Source organism: Sciurus carolinensis, unplaced genomic scaffold (assembly GCF_902686445.1).
Source record: "Sciurus carolinensis unplaced genomic scaffold, mSciCar1.2, whole genome shotgun sequence".
NCBI classification, from domain to species: Eukaryota; Metazoa; Chordata; class Mammalia; order Rodentia; family Sciuridae; genus Sciurus; species Sciurus carolinensis.
This window is the reverse complement of record NW_025920170.1, coordinates 167477-183904: the sequence shown is the minus strand read 5'-3', so window position 1 is coordinate 183904 and position 16428 is coordinate 167477. Positions and strand designations below refer to the sequence as shown.

General features: G+C 56.5%; 1 pseudogene; it reads right to left on the bottom strand.

The window, feature by feature from the left end:
- Positions 1–16037, bottom strand: part of LOC124974698 (probable RNA-binding protein 19) — a 224708-nt pseudogene extending 208671 nt beyond the window's left edge.
- Between the last annotated feature and the right edge of the window lie 391 nt (positions 16038–16428).

Here is a 16428-nt window from a genome sequence, read left to right as displayed (position 1 = left end):
TTTCCTCCAACAGCTCCACCTGTGCAGGGCCAAAGGGGGATTCCGGGTGCTCAAACTTGCCCTGCACTGTCACACCAAGCTCTGGGGACCTGTTCCCTGCCTCTTGCTTGTGGTCTGAAGCTTTCCAGTCCTGATTATCTGTCAACTGCTTAGCCACTGAACAAACCTTTCAAGCCTCACAGAAACAGCTAGTGACTGAGCTGGATCCCTCCCAGGACCCAAAGAACACCTCCAGTCCTCCAGCTTCCTGGGTCCCAGGCCACAAGGAGAAAATCTACATGCAGGCCACCCCCACCCAAGAAACAACCAACAAACCCAGCAAGGGACTGCAAGTGTGGGCATTGATACACAGAAACCCACTTTCAAAGGAAATAGGAGGAAACAGCCTACTAAGGACACAGTAACTCATACTCCAAGTCCTGGAGGAGAACTTCAATCAAAGTGAAAGTCAAGACCATTAGCAGGAAGACCCTCTGGGTTTCCTGGTCATCCTGCATCTCAGAGGTTGAAGGCCAAGGAAACAATGGGCAGTAGATCTCCTGCCACATGCCAGGACCTCAGCTGGTTGCCTTGGCTACCTGGCCTCATCCACAACCACAGAGACCACATCACAAACACAAACAGGTGGAAACAGGAGGCCTCGGGAACATTCCAGCATCCAAACATTAGATGCCAAGCAGTTTCAGGAAGGCAAGACAGGTTCCCAGAAGACTGACAGAAACTTATAGATAGGAGAGTGTTGGGGATGATGGTGTTGCAGAAGGTTCATGGCCAGTGCAAGGGGTAGCCTCTCCTCGGCAATAGCCAGCTTCTGCCCCCTAGGGAGGCCAACTCGGTATGGCCAGAAGTTCAGAGTTTTGAAAAGAAGCAAAAAACTCAACTTTACACGGGGAAACCCAGTTTTTCAATCTTGGCAACCTAACTCAATGGCATGAGGCTTTTGTGCCAGGCAGGAGCTGGTTAACCGACCAGCAAGCAGACACCTCCCTCTTGCTCAGAGACCTCTGGCAAAGACTGATCATCTTCCCTGCACTGTCCCAGGGGCCTGCTGGGGTTCCAGGAGTGGGAGCCCAGGGCACTTGGCAAAGCGGAGTCAACTCCACCTGACCCAGGCCCAGGAGCCTGGTCAGGTGGTCGCAGGTACTGCCTGGGTTGTGGGGTTTGGGTTTAGTGAGAGCTGAGCTGAGCAGGCTGGGTCAGTTCACACCTCAGGAACTGTGCTGAGGAACGGTCCCTCCCTGGGCAGGTCAGCTGCTCTCAGCCCCACCCAGGAAGGGGCACTGGGAAAAACAGCTGGCTGGAGATGAAAGCTGTGTTCCTGTGTGCCGGGCCTTTCCCCAATAGCGCAGGCCACCTAGTTCCAGAGATGTCCACGCCTTAACCCTTCATGCCCATGATGACATCCCTGCCCCTGGAGTGCCCAGATCCTGAAATGCTACAAGAAGAGGGCATGGCAGTCTTTAGCGATCTGCTGACCACAGGGGCCTGGAGACAGCGGTCAGGAGGGGCAGAGCCATGGGACATGCATGTGGGAACACAAGGCTGTGGGCCTGTACCGCCAGGCTCTGCTACGTACCACCCATGCAGCCTGGGCCAGAGACGGAGCCGCCCTGCCTCCGCATCCCTCCTGCAGCCTAGAGAAAAACCACACACACACACACACACACACACACACACACACACACACTCTTGCACTATGCTGAACTGTTAGGAAAAACAAGCGTCCACTACTCATCCACAGGCCTGGGTACTATCACCTGCCATTGGACAACAGAGTGGCTGCCCTGCCAGTGACCTCTCAGTGTCTGCTCCCACTTTGCCAGCTCCTTTGACCTCATCCCTGACCCTGCTGGCCTCTTTGCAGATGCTCAAGACTGCCAAAGCCATGCTGACCACAGGCCCTTTGCACTTGCTACCTCCTGGCCCAACCGGCTTCCCTCCTCTCTTCCCAGGCCTGGTTTCTGCTTGACCAGTGTCAGTGCAAACATCCAGCCCTCAGACAGGTCTTCCTGGTCACACTAGTAAAAAAGGTCACCATGTCTCTGGTGTCCTCTTTCCAGAGCCCCTAGCCTGTTCTGAAACGACCTTCCTTACTGGTTGTATCTGGGTCCTCAACTAAAGGGGAGTTCACTGAGGACAGTAACAAGCCTGACGCAGTCACCCCTGCACCCCCAGCACTGGTCCAGAGAGGACACTCCAAAAGCATCTGCAGATGGCCAAGAAGTTGAGTGCTCAAAGGGAGCAGTGGGGACGGGCAAGGGCTCAGGCCTCAGGGCTCACAGCTGCAGGGCACTTCCCCACGCCCTCCACATGTGTGACCTCTGGAGGTCACTAACCCTGGGGCTTCCTCTTTTCCATATGTGAGTGGGGACTGTGGTCCAAGCTACCTGCAGGGTGACTGCGAGATGAACATCAAGGCTGTGCGACAGCCCCTGGGCCTATCCAACACCCCAGAAGCAACACTGCACCACGAACACTGTCCTTGGACCCTGCGTGTCCAGCTGGCCAGGTTGGCACCCAGGGGAGCCCATGATCCCCTCTGTGGGAAGGCAGCTGCAGGGGAACTCAGCCCTCCTCCTGCAGGTTCCAGGTCAGACATCTGTGTGTAGGGGACATGTCCCTCCTGGCCCTGAGTACAGGACCCAGCTTGACCCATTCACCCCTGCACCTCCCAGCACCCCCAAGCCACCAAGCCAAACCCCACTGCAACCCACATCCAGGTCCAAGCAGGTCCAGACATGGCCCAGGTCCGAGGCCACCAGCCAAAGGTCTTTTTAAGAAGTACTTTGCTGCCAGCCTGAATGGGGAGACAAAGGACGACGGGAAAGAAAAATAAGTGACTGCAAAACTCAAGCAGATGTTCGCCAACAGAATCACCAGGCCCTGGCAGGAGTAAGCAGTGGAGGGGCCCGCTGCAGGAGCAGGAGCAGGAGGCACTGAGCTCCTGGGCAGGAGGCAGGGAGGGGCTTATGCCACAGCCCCACAATCAAATCCAGGCACACAGCACCACACAGCTTTATTATTATCAGGCCGCACCACTCCTCTAGGCTCCTGCACTGCGGCCACCAGCAGACTATTATCATTTGCAAGCAGCTTTCCAGGACCCCCACATCCGGAGCCCTTTATCTGGAGGTGAGGGTCTTGGTTGTGGGGAGATGAAACAAGCTGGCCCCTCCCTGGAGACTGGCAGAGAGCAGAGCAGAGCACTGCAGAGAAGCGTGGTCCTTCCCACTCCCCCTGACCAGCCCCAAACACAGGGCCTGGGGCCTCTGGGTCCCCCACCTCCTGTCATCCTGAGGAAGCATCTGGAACAATGTGCAGAGGGTGAGTGGGGTGCCGCAGGGGAGAGGGCCCAGCTCAGGGGACCAGGGACCAGGGGGCTATGCAGACAACCCAGAGGCTCCCAGAGGCTGTGGCGAGCCCAGCGGGGCTGGACAAATCCCGTCTCTGAGGCCTCATGTCAGTCAGTGAGCAGACACCAGCCCCTCCAAGCTGCAGGACTGTCGGGACCCTCAACACTAACCTGAGTCTGGGGACAGAAGAGCATTCTAACAGGGTTCAGACACTGGTGCCGAGAAGACACTGCTCACGCCCTAGAGCAGGCCTGCGCCCAAGGCCCTCTTCAGACATGGCCATGACCAGCCCAGAAGCTCCTGGGAAGTCTGGGCCATGTCTGTTGTGGCCACCCTGGACAGCAGCGGCAGCGTTACAGAGGTGGTCAGCATGGAATCTCCCCCTGTCCTCAGGGGGGTGCGTGGGTGCCACCCTCACTGTTCAGGGCCAGAACCAGCCTGAAGGGAGGCAGCTGGCCCAGCCCCAGAGTGGGCATGGGACAGGGACCCTGCCCACCATCACTGGCACGCATGGCCCACTCTCCAGAAGCAGCACCTCAGCGTGAGAACATGGAGAGCTTGGTGCCAGCAGGCAGGGAGCGGGCCCCGCTCTGCCCTGGGGCAGCACCCTCTCCTCACTCCCAGGGCCTGGCACTCCGCAGGGTGTATGGTCAGCAAGGCAGACGAGGTGCCTGCTTGAGAGGGCACCATCAAGTTCAAATGAAATCAGCCCAGCCAGATGGAGGCGGACTCCCCAGGAGGCACTGTGCCCAATGTGCCTGTCCCCCTGCCTGTGCCTGAAGCAGGGAGGAAGAAGTCAGACCGGAGCTGTCTGCAAGCCTCCTGACCCCGCTAGTTTATGTGCTTGAGAGGAGGGTTCAGCTGGGTCAGAAATCATTATCCAGGTTCACGTACAGCAGAGGAACTGAAAGCCACAGTGGCTGGCAGCTCGGCGATGGTTGCTTACGGAAACAGGAGGACCCCACGAGGGGAGAGGTCCAGGAGCGCAAGCGGGGTGGAAAGGACCCCACTACAAAGCCGACCTGGGCGGCACCAAGGAAGGACTGGAAAGGTTCAAGCCTTTCACCACCCACCTAGCAGATGGGGTGCGCTCCATCCACAGAGCGAAGGGATGGGAGCAGCTTCCAGGTCAGTGGGTCACAAATGCCCTTGCAGACGGCCAGTCCTGAAGACCCACAGGCACGTAGACGTGAGCCACAGGCATGGAGGAAGTGACAATTCTAGCCAGCTGCTCCTCTGATGAGACACTCGACCCTATGCCTCCCTGAAGCCCAACCAGGCAAGGCCACAGATTCAAACCTTACAGGGGCGATCAGAGGCTCCGCCGCCCTATTTTTTTTTTTTTTTGCCATAAAACACTTTTTTTGTAAATATATGAGGACAATGGAGATGGTAGACAAGGGGCTTATCTGTCGTTAAGAGGAAAATTCTCATTTTAGTAAACTGAGCAATTGGTAACCCTGTGTGTGATGGGCCGAGGGGTAGAATCTTAAAACCTGGGTCAAACAACCCAGTCCGCAGGAGGCTCCTGAAGGTGTCTGACTACAAGGTGTGGTTGTGGGTCCCTGGGGAGCTGTCCGTCTCCTGGGGCAGCTGTGGGTACGAGGCGGGTCTCAGTTCTCAGGAATCCTGAGAGGGGTGAGGTCCAGGGACGTGCCACGTCCTGCAGTCTGCACAACAGTCCTGGCAAGGAACGCTTACCCTGCTCACAAACCCACTGTGCAGGTCAGCCAGGGAGCTGGGACTGCCCAGGCCGGCGTGGTCCACCACTGCTCTTCCCTCTCCTGCCTGTGCAGTCGCTGGACACCAGGGGGCGCTGTGCCACATGCAAACAGGGCTCTCCTCCCTGACTCCAGCTCTCCCCACCTATGGAGCAGGAACTCTTTCCTGGCTGTTCTGAGTATGAAGAGATCTAGGTTTTCTTCCCTCACCTTCAGCTGCTACCTTACACTGTGCTCACAATGCTCTATTTGGTACCAGGGATTTAACCAGGGGTGCCTCACCACTGAGCCACACCCCCAGCCCTATGTTATATTTTAGAAACAGGGTCTCACTGAGTTGCTTAGTGCCTCACTAAGTTGCTGATGCTGCCTCAGCCTCCTGAACTGCTGGGATGAGTGGTGTGTGCCACCGTGCCTGGCTCTGATGCTCTATTTTTCAGGGATGTTTTACACATCTATATAATTATAGACCAAAGTCCGTTGGTGTGCAAGATGAACAAAGTGTTCAACCAGTGTCCTGAGAACACTTCTGTGCTGCCCTGCTCTCCTCCCACATAGACCTGTTCTTACCCATTTCTGGTTCCACCTCGTTCTTCTCTGCAGACTTCACTGGTGCCTTTGGTGCTCTTTCCTCTGTGGGGCTGTGCTGGAGAAGACGCCATCTGGAGCCCACTTGAGATACAGTAGGATGTGGTGGAACTGCAGAGGTAAAAGTGCCAACCTGTGGGACTCCATCTAGGGACATGGCTGGAGAGAGACTCAGTCCCACGTGCAGCTGAAGAGCCTGAGGGTCAGAGGAGATGGGTGCTCCCCAGGGCAGAGGAGCCAGAAAGAGAAATGTGGCCCAGAGCCCCAAGAGAAAAACACTCTGGCCCCTGGGCTGCGCCTCAGGCTGCAAAGGAGAGCCCACGCCTCTGCTGCCTTGCACTAGGGTGGAGTCAAGGCACCCCTTCATTTATTCTAGTCAGAGGATGAAAGGGGGAGTGTGACAAGGGGAAGAACTGCTAGCAAGGCGTGGCTCCAGCAGGAAGACAGTTCAGTTGCCCAGAGAAGCGCTCTTGTTCCACACACATGTTCAGAGGCAGTTTCTTAACTAAGGAGACACAGATGTTGCTAATGGCTGCCTCAGTAGAAGGTGCTGGGAGCTGCAGGGCAGGGTGGAAGGATACTTGTCAACTTTGGCCCTCTGGGACTTGTTTCAAATTTCACAATGCAAGGTTCACAAGTTGATTACAATCAGAAAAAAAAAAAAAAAAAAAACATAAGCAGTCAGGTGCTGTGGGGCACGCGTGTAATCCCAGCAGCTCTGGAGGCTGAGGCAGGAGGATCGCAAGTTGAAAGACAGCCTCAGCAACTCAGGGAGGCCCTAAGCAGCTCAATGAGACCCTGTCACTGATCAAATATAAAAAAGGGCTGGGGATGTGGCTCAGTGATTAAATGTCCCTGGGTTCAATCCCCAGTAAAAAAAAAAAAAAAAGAAAAAGAAAAATGAAAACTCCTACTTGGAAGCCAGACTGGGGAGCAGAGAGTTAGCTGTGCCACTTCTGAGCTGGGTGACTTTGGGTCACTGGGTCTCAGTTTCCCTATGTGCAGAAGAGGGATGCAGCCTTGCCAGGGCGGGCTCTTTGCCACCCTTCACCTGGTGATGATTCCTTCCCAAAGCAGCAGGAGGAAGGAAGAAGGGTGTCTGTGGTGCTGGCAACAGCACCTGTCTTGTGGGTCAGGAGCTCACTGACTTCCTGGCAGCACAGTGGGCAGGGCCCTAGCTGGGGATGACCATGGGGGCAGCAGCTGTGGAGAAATGACCTCCGCACCTGCAATGCCTGCCCTGAGGATCACTGGGGGACTGTGGTCTGCAAAGAATTAAGTCGCTGGACAAAGTACTCATGGTGGGTTAAATGGTGGCTCCCCAAGAGACAGCTATGCTTCCACCCCAGAATCTAAGGATATGTCCCATGCAACTGTCACCAAGATCCCAAGGTGGGATGTCCTGTGTTATCTGGGTGTGCTGTAAACCCAGGAGGAGATTTGGGACCAAGAAGGCCCAAAGATGGGGCACAGACAGGAGTGGGATGGTAGTGATTCAGGGAGATGAGGGACACCAGGAGCCCAATGGTGGCAGAGACAAGGACAGGTCCTCCCCAGAGTTCTCGGAGGCGCTGACCACACCCTGGACTCGGACCACCTGCCTGCCAGCTCTGCCACAGGTGACTTACTGTTGGTCTAAGCCAACTGCTGTGGCTATAGATATTCTTAAACGGCCCCGCGTAGAGAACTGACTTTCAGCTTATCACAGGTACAGGACAGCAGAGAAGCAGACAGTGAAGGCTCAAGTTAAAGCAGGAAAGGAAGCCAGGGAAAGCGGGGGCGGGGCGGGGGGCGGGGCGGGGCGGGGCGCTTTTTGCAGCTGTGCTGCAGGAGGGTGGAGCTCAGGCTGAGGGCACTCCCACAAGCCAGCTCCCTCTCCCCTAGGGCAGCCCTACCTTTGAGTAGGTCAGGTGTCAGACGGCCCTGCATGCCTCCAGGGGCTCCAGGAACTCCACTATGATGGCAGTGACGCCACCCTTGGGCAGATGAGGGACACCAGGAGCCCAATGGTGGCAGAGACAAGGACAGGTCCTCCCCAGAGTTCTCGGAGGCGCTGACCACTCGGCCCAGGCTCCCGAAGTGGCCGAAGGTCTCCCGCAACTCAGCAGCCAGGGTGACTGCGGGGAGGTTCTTGGCCAGAATCATGGTCTTGCTTCGCTCTGCTGTGGCCTGTGGAGTGGACAGGACTCGTGAGAACAGCAGCAGGGGTCCAGTCTGACACCAGAACTGTCTGGGGTCCCAGGGGCCAGGTGCCTGGGAAGCAGACCCAGGAGGCGCCACCCTCTCCAGCAGGCCACGTGCTGGCTCCACAGCTGGGCAGCTCTGCTGAGGGGTCAGCCTCCAGCCCCCCACTGAGTCGTGCAGACACTGACAGTGAATGACCATACTTCTGGACCTCCCAGGTGCCCCAGCCGCTGTTCCACTGATCAGACTGGCATCTCAGTGTGGAACTGCAGGCCACCTGCTGCCACAGGCGTGGAGAAGCCCCAGGAGCAGCCTGTCCCTGCGAGGGGCAGCGGAGCATTGAGCCCTCAGGTTTTGTTTCCAGTCACCACAGGGCCTGTCAACACACCCCCAGCCTCCCTGGAGCCCCGTCCCCAGCTCTGCAGCAGCCACCAGTTGGGGCCATCAGAGTCCACGGGGAGGGCAGTGGGGACCCACCTGGCTGAAGGAGTCCAGGCTGACCCCATTGTGGAGGAGGAAGCGCTGCACCTCTTGGACCAGCTGGGTCTCCCCAGGGGCCACACGCTGCCCTTGGTCTCCTGAGGGAGGGAGGAAAGGAGACTCGCGGCCATCAGGTGGACTTGATCTGCTCTCTCCAGCCAGCACCTAAGCAGACCCAGTGGAAGTGGGTTCAGTGGTGCCCCTCATTCAGCCACACCCACCTGACACCCTCGGGCGCCCTCTCCAGCCACACGTCCCCACACCAGCTCGGGCTCTTCCCTTCTCCACAGTGGGCAGGTATGCAGCTCCTCCTGCAGCCCCTGGGGGCTTCTACAGGGCTGACCCTGACCCTGACCCCTCACACCAAGCAGTCCTTGCTCTGTCACCTCCCCGACCAGCCCAGGCTCTCCTCTCTCCACCTGTCTCCACTAGGAGGTTTCCAGAAGGCACCAGAAGGCTCTAGAAGGCAGGACCCTGTCCCAGCACTACGAAGACCTGGTGCTCAGGGCATTTACGGCACCAGAGCCACTGCGACTGTCCCTTGTCCTTCCCTCCACTCAGGCCAAGCTGCACTGCCCAGCATGGCATCCATGAGCCACTGGGCACCTGAGAACCCACGTCCTGCTACGCATGGAATTCAACAGCCTAGGTGGGAACTAGGGAGGAGAAACCCCTTGTGGCTACGCTGGGTGCAGCGAAGCGATGTTCCCTCAGACGCATTAGCTGAAGAGGGCGTCTGTTAGAATTAATTTTTCTGCTTCTTTTAAAAGCATGGCCACCAGGCCATTCAGTTACACATGGGCTTGCCGTCCACCTCCACAGACAGGCTGGCATCCAGTGTCTTGAAGGGCAGAGGACCATGGAGAAAGCAGCCAATGGGCAGAATCAAGGGATGTCCCTTGACACGTGGCTGAAATGTGCTCCTGGTTTTGCCCAGAAAGAACTCCGCAGGGGTCCAGTCCTGGACAGATTTGCCAAGAGGATCTGCGGACATGAAGTTTGCAAGTCATGGGTCACTCACGTGGTCCAACACTTGGCTCTTGGTGACACTATACTTCTGTACGATGGCATCAGCCACAGTGTTGGGCCCCATGAACAGCGTGTTCCAGTTGTGGGAGCTGTGGGCAGGGGCAAAGCAGGACAGGCCACGCTGGGACCCACGGGTGCTCTCTCGCAGACACATAGCCTGTCATAAGCCTCCCTGCCTTCCTAGCCCTCCCGCCACCTCGCCTGACCTGGGTGGACTCCCTACCCACAGGCAGCGGGGCTGACAGATCCAACCTCTGGCAGTGCCAGCAGCCGGCCTGTGCCAGGGCCCAGCAGGTGGCAACTGTCCACTCGTAGTGGACACGATACCTCAGAGTGTAAGTGAGCTCAGCACCGCTCTCCCCATCCACAGTGGGGAAGCCAGCTCAGAGGTGAGGATGAACCTCAAGCTATACAGCAAACCCTATACAGGTGGTCGGGAAAGGCAGAGAGGGCAGCAGAGCCTGGGCGGGGCTGGCAAGGACCTGGAGCTGCTGGCTTTGTCCTTGGACGCCGCCTTCTTCTTATAGGATGAGCCGGGGGTGTCGGCATCCTCACTGGCTTCCTTCCTGATGGCGGATGGCAGGATGTGTAGCATCCTGCCCTGTGGGGACAGGGGAGGAAGTGGGTGAGCTGCCCGCCCGCCCTCCAGCCCCGCCCTCTAGTGGGGCCTCCTGTCTAGTGGGGCCTCCTGTCCTAAACAAGTTGGACCCAGGGCTAGAACTGCAGAAAAACAGGGACAGCAGCCGGAGCAGACGCATGGTTACTCTCGGACCAGCTGGTACTGGGGTCCCCAACACGGCCATACCAAGGGAAATGTGCCCCTCTGTGACACCCCACAACCCCTCACACTGTGCCCCCAGACCCTGCATAGGGAGAACAGGAGCGGCCGTGGGTGGGCCAGGTCTGGCCTAGAGCCCACAAGGTCCATACACTGTGAATGAAGGTGCACTGGAGGGGAGGTGGCCTGGACACATTGCAAGGTGACCCTGAAGAGCAGAGCTCCCTGCATTCCAAAGGGTCATCCCTCCTCTGTCACCAGGTTTGGTGACCCCGGCGGGCCTATGAGCAACCTCACCTGGAACACCTGTCCACCCATGGCCATGTAGGCCTTCAATGCATGCTCAGGGAACAGAAGGTGACGAAGGCAAAGTCCTTGGGTTCCTTGGTCAGGCTGTTGATGGGGTAGTGGAGCTCTGACAGGGGACCTGAGGACAGGAGAGTGTCAGTCGCCTGGGTTGGAGCTGGGCCCAAGCTCAGAGGAAAGTGCCAGGCACTAAGGGTCAGACACAGGAACACAGAACAGCTGCTGTGCACCGGCTACGCCCACTCAGTCCGAGGGAAGGAGGGCGACTGCCAGCCACAAGGTCCACCTCCATGTAAAAGGTGCCATTTCCCAATCCCCTCGTGCCCACCCTAAGAAACAAGGAGGAAGGTGCCAGGCTGTACCTGGCTCCAAGGCCTGCTGTGCACAGCCTGTCCTGCACATTGGCCTCACCCACACAGGCCTCCTCCTCTCACCTGTGAATGGCACAACAGTTGCCACACACACAGTGGCCTCAAGGGTCCAAAAGTTAGTGTGCAGTCACTACCCAATGCCTGCTGCAGTTAGTACCATGTAAGTGTTTGTGACACTGTCCCTCTCAGAGGACACTGTCTGCAGTGGTTCCACTCTGAACACCAGGTGTGGCCACATCCCAAATGGATACCTGCAGTCTATGGTCAAGCCCCCTCCCATCCACTCAGCACTGCCATGTGGCCAGGGCACCAGTCCATAGGAGGACCTGGGGAGCAGAACAGCATGGAGAGACCTTCAGGTCCCATCACCTGGCCTGAAGCAGGTTCCACTTGAGACCTCTGAGCTGTCCTTGCCCAAGCCACACTCACACAGCCTCGCTGATCCTCCACACCCAGGCCAGCCTCCCGGGAGATAAGGGCACCAGTAGCATCTCCACAGCACAGAATCACCTGCACTGTGAGCCCACCTTCCTCCCCTCGACAAACAGTCCCTGTGACCAAGCTCAACTACAGGCCTGCAAGTTCCCAGCCCAAGAAGAAACAGCAACAAAACCAAAGACAGCCCTGGCTATTGCCTCTTCTCGGAAGCTGGGTTTGCTTGGGAAGACTTGAGAAAGAAAAGCATTCCCAGGCAGGAGCACAGTGGGAGGGGAGGGCTAGATGGCTGCTGAATTCCAACACCAGAAGCCAAGGAATCTCAGGAAAATGCCTCCATCGCTCCTGCTTCTGCTGGGCGTGCTGGCTATGCCTGCGATCCCAGCAACTTGGAAGGCTGAGGCAGAAGGATCAAGGCTAGCCTTATGGACTTACCAAGACAGTCTCAAATTAAAAGATAAAAAAAACTTGGGATGTAGCTGGGTGGCAGAGCGACCCTGGGTTCAATGCCCAGCGCCATTAAAAAAACAAAGGAATCCAAGTTCAAGTACAGAAAGCAAAAGATGCCACTGGTTCTGCACTGGGAACAGCAAGTCCTGTTTTCAGATGAGACCAGCTGGAGTCACTGCCCAAGGTCAAAAGCAAGTGGGAGGCAGATGGAGCAGACCCAGCCAAGTGGGAGCCAGGCACAGCAGGGGTGCATGGCCAGGAGCGGATCCCTACCATAGGAGGAGAAGAGTCCCTCCAGGTCCTCCTCGGTGCTGGTGTAGGGCAGGTTGCACACAAAGAGCCTCCTGGAGTCAGCCAGGTCCTCCTCCTCCTCGTTCTTCCTGAGTGTCCGGCCTTGTCAAGGCTGCACACTGTTCTACAGGGGCCCCTTGGCTGTGGGCACATGCTTCTCTCTGAACACCTTGATGTAGCGTCCACCTGCAGGAGGAGAGAGTCAGGGCTCTGGGGAGCCTGGGACTTAACACACCTGGCTGGGGACCCAGGGCCTGGCTGCAGGCTGCCAGATGCTCCAGCTGGGAAAAGCAATGGGCCCCGCAGCAGGCTCTGTAGCGGGGCAGCAACCTGAGCCCATGGGACCTCACCCGGTCTGCCAGCATGGCCTCGTCCCTTGGCGTCTGCTCCCACTGTCCCAGGCCAAGAGACAGGTCCTCTGAACTCTGAGCCTACTCTGGCACTGCTGGCGGCTCTGCCTTGGGAAAGGTCTCATGTGACAGCCGGACCCTGAACAATCACCTGCTGGTGAGCAGGTTGCAAAAACCACCCTATGTGCCTAACAAGGCCACAGGGATGGCCTGCCTCCACCCACACCGCCAGAGCTTGATGGATACCTTCCACCGACCTGCCAGCAGGACTCCCGGGACCCCGTCTACACTGACACAATGCATCCCCAGGAGCTTTGCTTTTCTGTTCTTAATGATGACTATAAATCAACACATTAAGTCTAAATAATAAAAGGAAGGTTACAAAGAATTTTCTTGAGTTCAGACTCTGGTGTACTCAGGGGATCCACCTGTGGGGCGAAGCTCAGCACCAGCTCGGCAAAGGCCTGGATGTTCCAAATTCTGCCTGACACTTCTATGTTGTCCTTCAAAAGGCATGAAAATGTTTATTGCCAAATGTGAAAAATGTATGCCACTTTGGCAAGTGAAAAACCTGAACTTGCAGTTTCAATTTTGTTTTTAATAATTATGAATAAATTCAAGCATCTGTACAGGCCACCTGAATTCTTTTTCTTCAAAAACCTCTTGTCCTTTCTCCATTTTTCTGTTGGGCAGGTCATATATCCTTCATAAGAATCTGTGTAAATTAGAGAAATTGGCGCCTCTTGCCTGCTGTTCAGGCTATGGATTCTGCAGTCCACCTTCTGAACCCATGGCAGCTGTGGCCTTACAGGGTTTCTAGCTGGTAGGCAGTCAACACGTTCATTTTCTGTTTTTCCATCAAAGTTTGCAAATTCCATAGAAAGAAATTTGTTCAGCTCAAATCCTTGATGTTTCTGAAACTTTTCTCATTATGAGGAGTATTTTTCCCTAAAAAAATGTTAACTAGGATGGGCGTGGTGCACGCCACTCTTCCCAGCAGCTTGGGAGGCTGAGGCAGGAGGATCATGAATTCAAACCCAGCCTCAGCAACTTAGTGAGATCCTAAGCCACTGAATGAGACCCTGTCTCAAAATAAAACATAAAAAGGGCTGGGGATGTGGCTCAGTGGTTATATACCCTGGGTTCGATCCTGGGTACCAAATTTAAAACAAACAAACAAACAAAAAAAAACAAAACCCAACTGACTTCGATCTCAAGGAACTGCTTCAGTATTTCTAATAGCAAAAAATTCTAAGTCCCATATCCCCATTTAGGAGACCAGGAAAATGTATCAAAGTGTCCCTGAGCATGGAAGAACATGCAAGAAGGAAAATGGCGGTGTCGCAAGCCAGTCCTCACAGAGGGATGTGGAAAAAGCAAACCAATGGCAGAGGTCAGCATCAGTGCACAAAGAAAAGGACACTTAAGAAGGTCTGTCCCAAATGTCAGGGATTGTCACTGGGTGGGACCCAGGAATTGGGGCGGGACAGCCCAGTGTGCTGAGGACAGTGGGCACCTGCGGATCACCTCCTGTCGTCAGACCTGCACCGATCACACCTGCATCCTGGCACCCCCTCTGGCTACGCCCACTCACAGTCACTCACACGGCCATCCTGGTTATAGGTGACTTTCATTCTTTTTATTTAGCTGTGTCTTCTAGGATCTTATATGGGGAACCTCTATGGCTGTCACGAGGCGGGCATGAGAACAGGGTCCTCTGCTAAGGCAGCTCTAGGGCCAGTCAGCTGCAGCCATGGTGCCAGCTGGACTGTGGCCTGTTTCTGAAGACAGCAACACCTCCACACTCACAAGCACCTATAGCAGCCACCCACTGCAAAATGGGGAAGGACTCTCCACAGGGACCGTCTGACCACAGGCCAGCCCTGCTGTAGGTGAGGGAGCAGAACAGGCCTCCTCCTGCTCGAAGCAGCCATCGCAGTCCCTCCTTGGTGATGCCCAAGATGCCATCGGTCAGCCTTTTTGGTCTGTGACTCCTTCCAGCTCTCAACCTGAGTGGCCCCCTCCTCACCCTGTCCTCAGAGCACATACCTCTGTGACACTGAACAGGGCTCCCTGCAGCTTCATGGTGTGGGAGGTGGTGGGCTCCTTCTCGTTCGCTGGTTTCTCTGTCTGAGAACAAAGAGAAAAGGCCACAGTGGGTTCCCTGAGGTGGCGGGAGCAGGGGACAGACCAGGACATCGCAGCTCCAGGAGCAGCTGCAGCCAGGGTGCAGGAAGTGCTGGCGCCTGTGCCTGCCAGACTAAGGGTCTGGCCAGTGCAGAGGCAGTGGATGCAGGGTCCGCATTTGCCTCTGAAGTGAGAGCTGCAGCCAGGTCAGCACACCATGGACAGGTGAGCAGGCCACTGGCCAGCAGAGGGCCAGGGCAGAGGTAGGAGCCGAGGCACCTACCTTGCAGCCGCTGATTTCAGCTGGCTCCATGCTACATGCAGAGGCCAGCCTCCTACTGAGCCTCTAATTCCACATGGATTCTGAATTCAGCACCTTTTCCTATAATTCTGGACTCCAGATAGCTCTGCACAACCTAAGTTTTTGGTAGATCCTTTGGTGCTAAAACCTGCCCAGTTAGCACTCACTCCCCAGCAGAGACTGCCATGAGCCAACAGGTGCAGATCAAGGTCATTTCTATTCCCACCAGAGAAACATCGATGTGCTGGGAAGGTTGCTGCCCCAACCCTGCTGGACATGGTGACCCCCAGGGCCACCCTGAGTACAGGGGTTCAGGAGATGGCTGGAAGGCCGGGCACTACCAGGATGTCTTCTGCAGACGAGGCTCAGAGAGGCCTGTGGGCTGAAGCATCCCCCCAGGCTCAGGAGCCCCCAAGTGTCAGAGATGAGACTAGGCCTTGAACTCCCAGACTACCTGCAGGGCACAGTAACTAGGAAGGAGGGAGGAGGAAGAGGAAAGAGAAGAGGAGGCAGAGGGAGCCTCTTCCTCTCATTGGGAAGCAAAAGACTGGTTGCTTCCAACTCAAGAATGGGGACACACACATGTCCAAGTGCCCTGTGTCTGGAGCAGAGGACTCTGTTGGGGGACAAGGTGGCCATCCTCAAGGGTTGTGTCCACCTGTATACTCTCAACTTCAAAGCCTGGAAGACCTGGGCTGGGGCCTGACCCCATCATGGGAGCCTGTCACTTCCCTTCTCCGGGCCTCAGTTTCCTCACCTATGAAATGGAAGAAGAATGGCCCCAGAGACTCTGAGGACATTCCGTGATGGCGGGTTCATCACCAGGCACATAGTCAGGGCTTGACTAAACTCACCTATCAACGACGGCCTGTTCAAGTCCATATACCTTGTTACTGAACACCACGTGCAACACGGCCACCACCCTCACTCCTCCCAGAGCCCTGACAGTTGGGAGGTGGCCCCTCCAGGTATGGCAGGCAGTGAGCTCAGAGGGGGCAGTCTTTCCTCCATGTGGCACCCCAGCAATGGGGCCACAGGACCACGTGGACATGCACAGAACCCCTCCCTGTTCCCCAGAGGCACACACCTAGGCTCTGGGTTCCTGTGGCCTCCTATTCCCAGGCAGGGCCCCTGTGCTCCCTCGCACCTGCTGGGTCTCAGTGGCAGAGGACTCCTCTGCCTCACTCCCTTCATCAAAGTTCACTGCTTCGTCCTCACTCTCCTCCTCTGAGGACGACTCGGCGGCGACCATCTTGGACTTCAGGTACTCCATGTCTGAAAGTCCCTTTTGTGCAGCCGTATTTGGCTCAAGGCCTTGTTCTGCTGAGAGAGCCAGGGTGGAGGAGGGTAACCTTCCTGGGCAACCAGAGACCTGGGAAACATAGGGCTGAAAACCTGGAGGGCAGCTGAAGTGCCACAACCACCATGACCAGGCACCTGTGTCCAGCGGCCCCAGGAAACCCTGTGATGGGCAGCTATGTATGATCGTGCCACACACCCAGGGCACCATGGCTTCCACCACAGCCTGGTTCTCTCCTGGACGGCCCTCTGCAGTCACTGCTGACCCTCCTAGCTGGGTTACGTCCAGGCACATAACGTGTTAGAGAAGGCGTAGGTACGACCAAGGCCTTACTACAGAGGAATGCACTATGGCGTCTGTCACC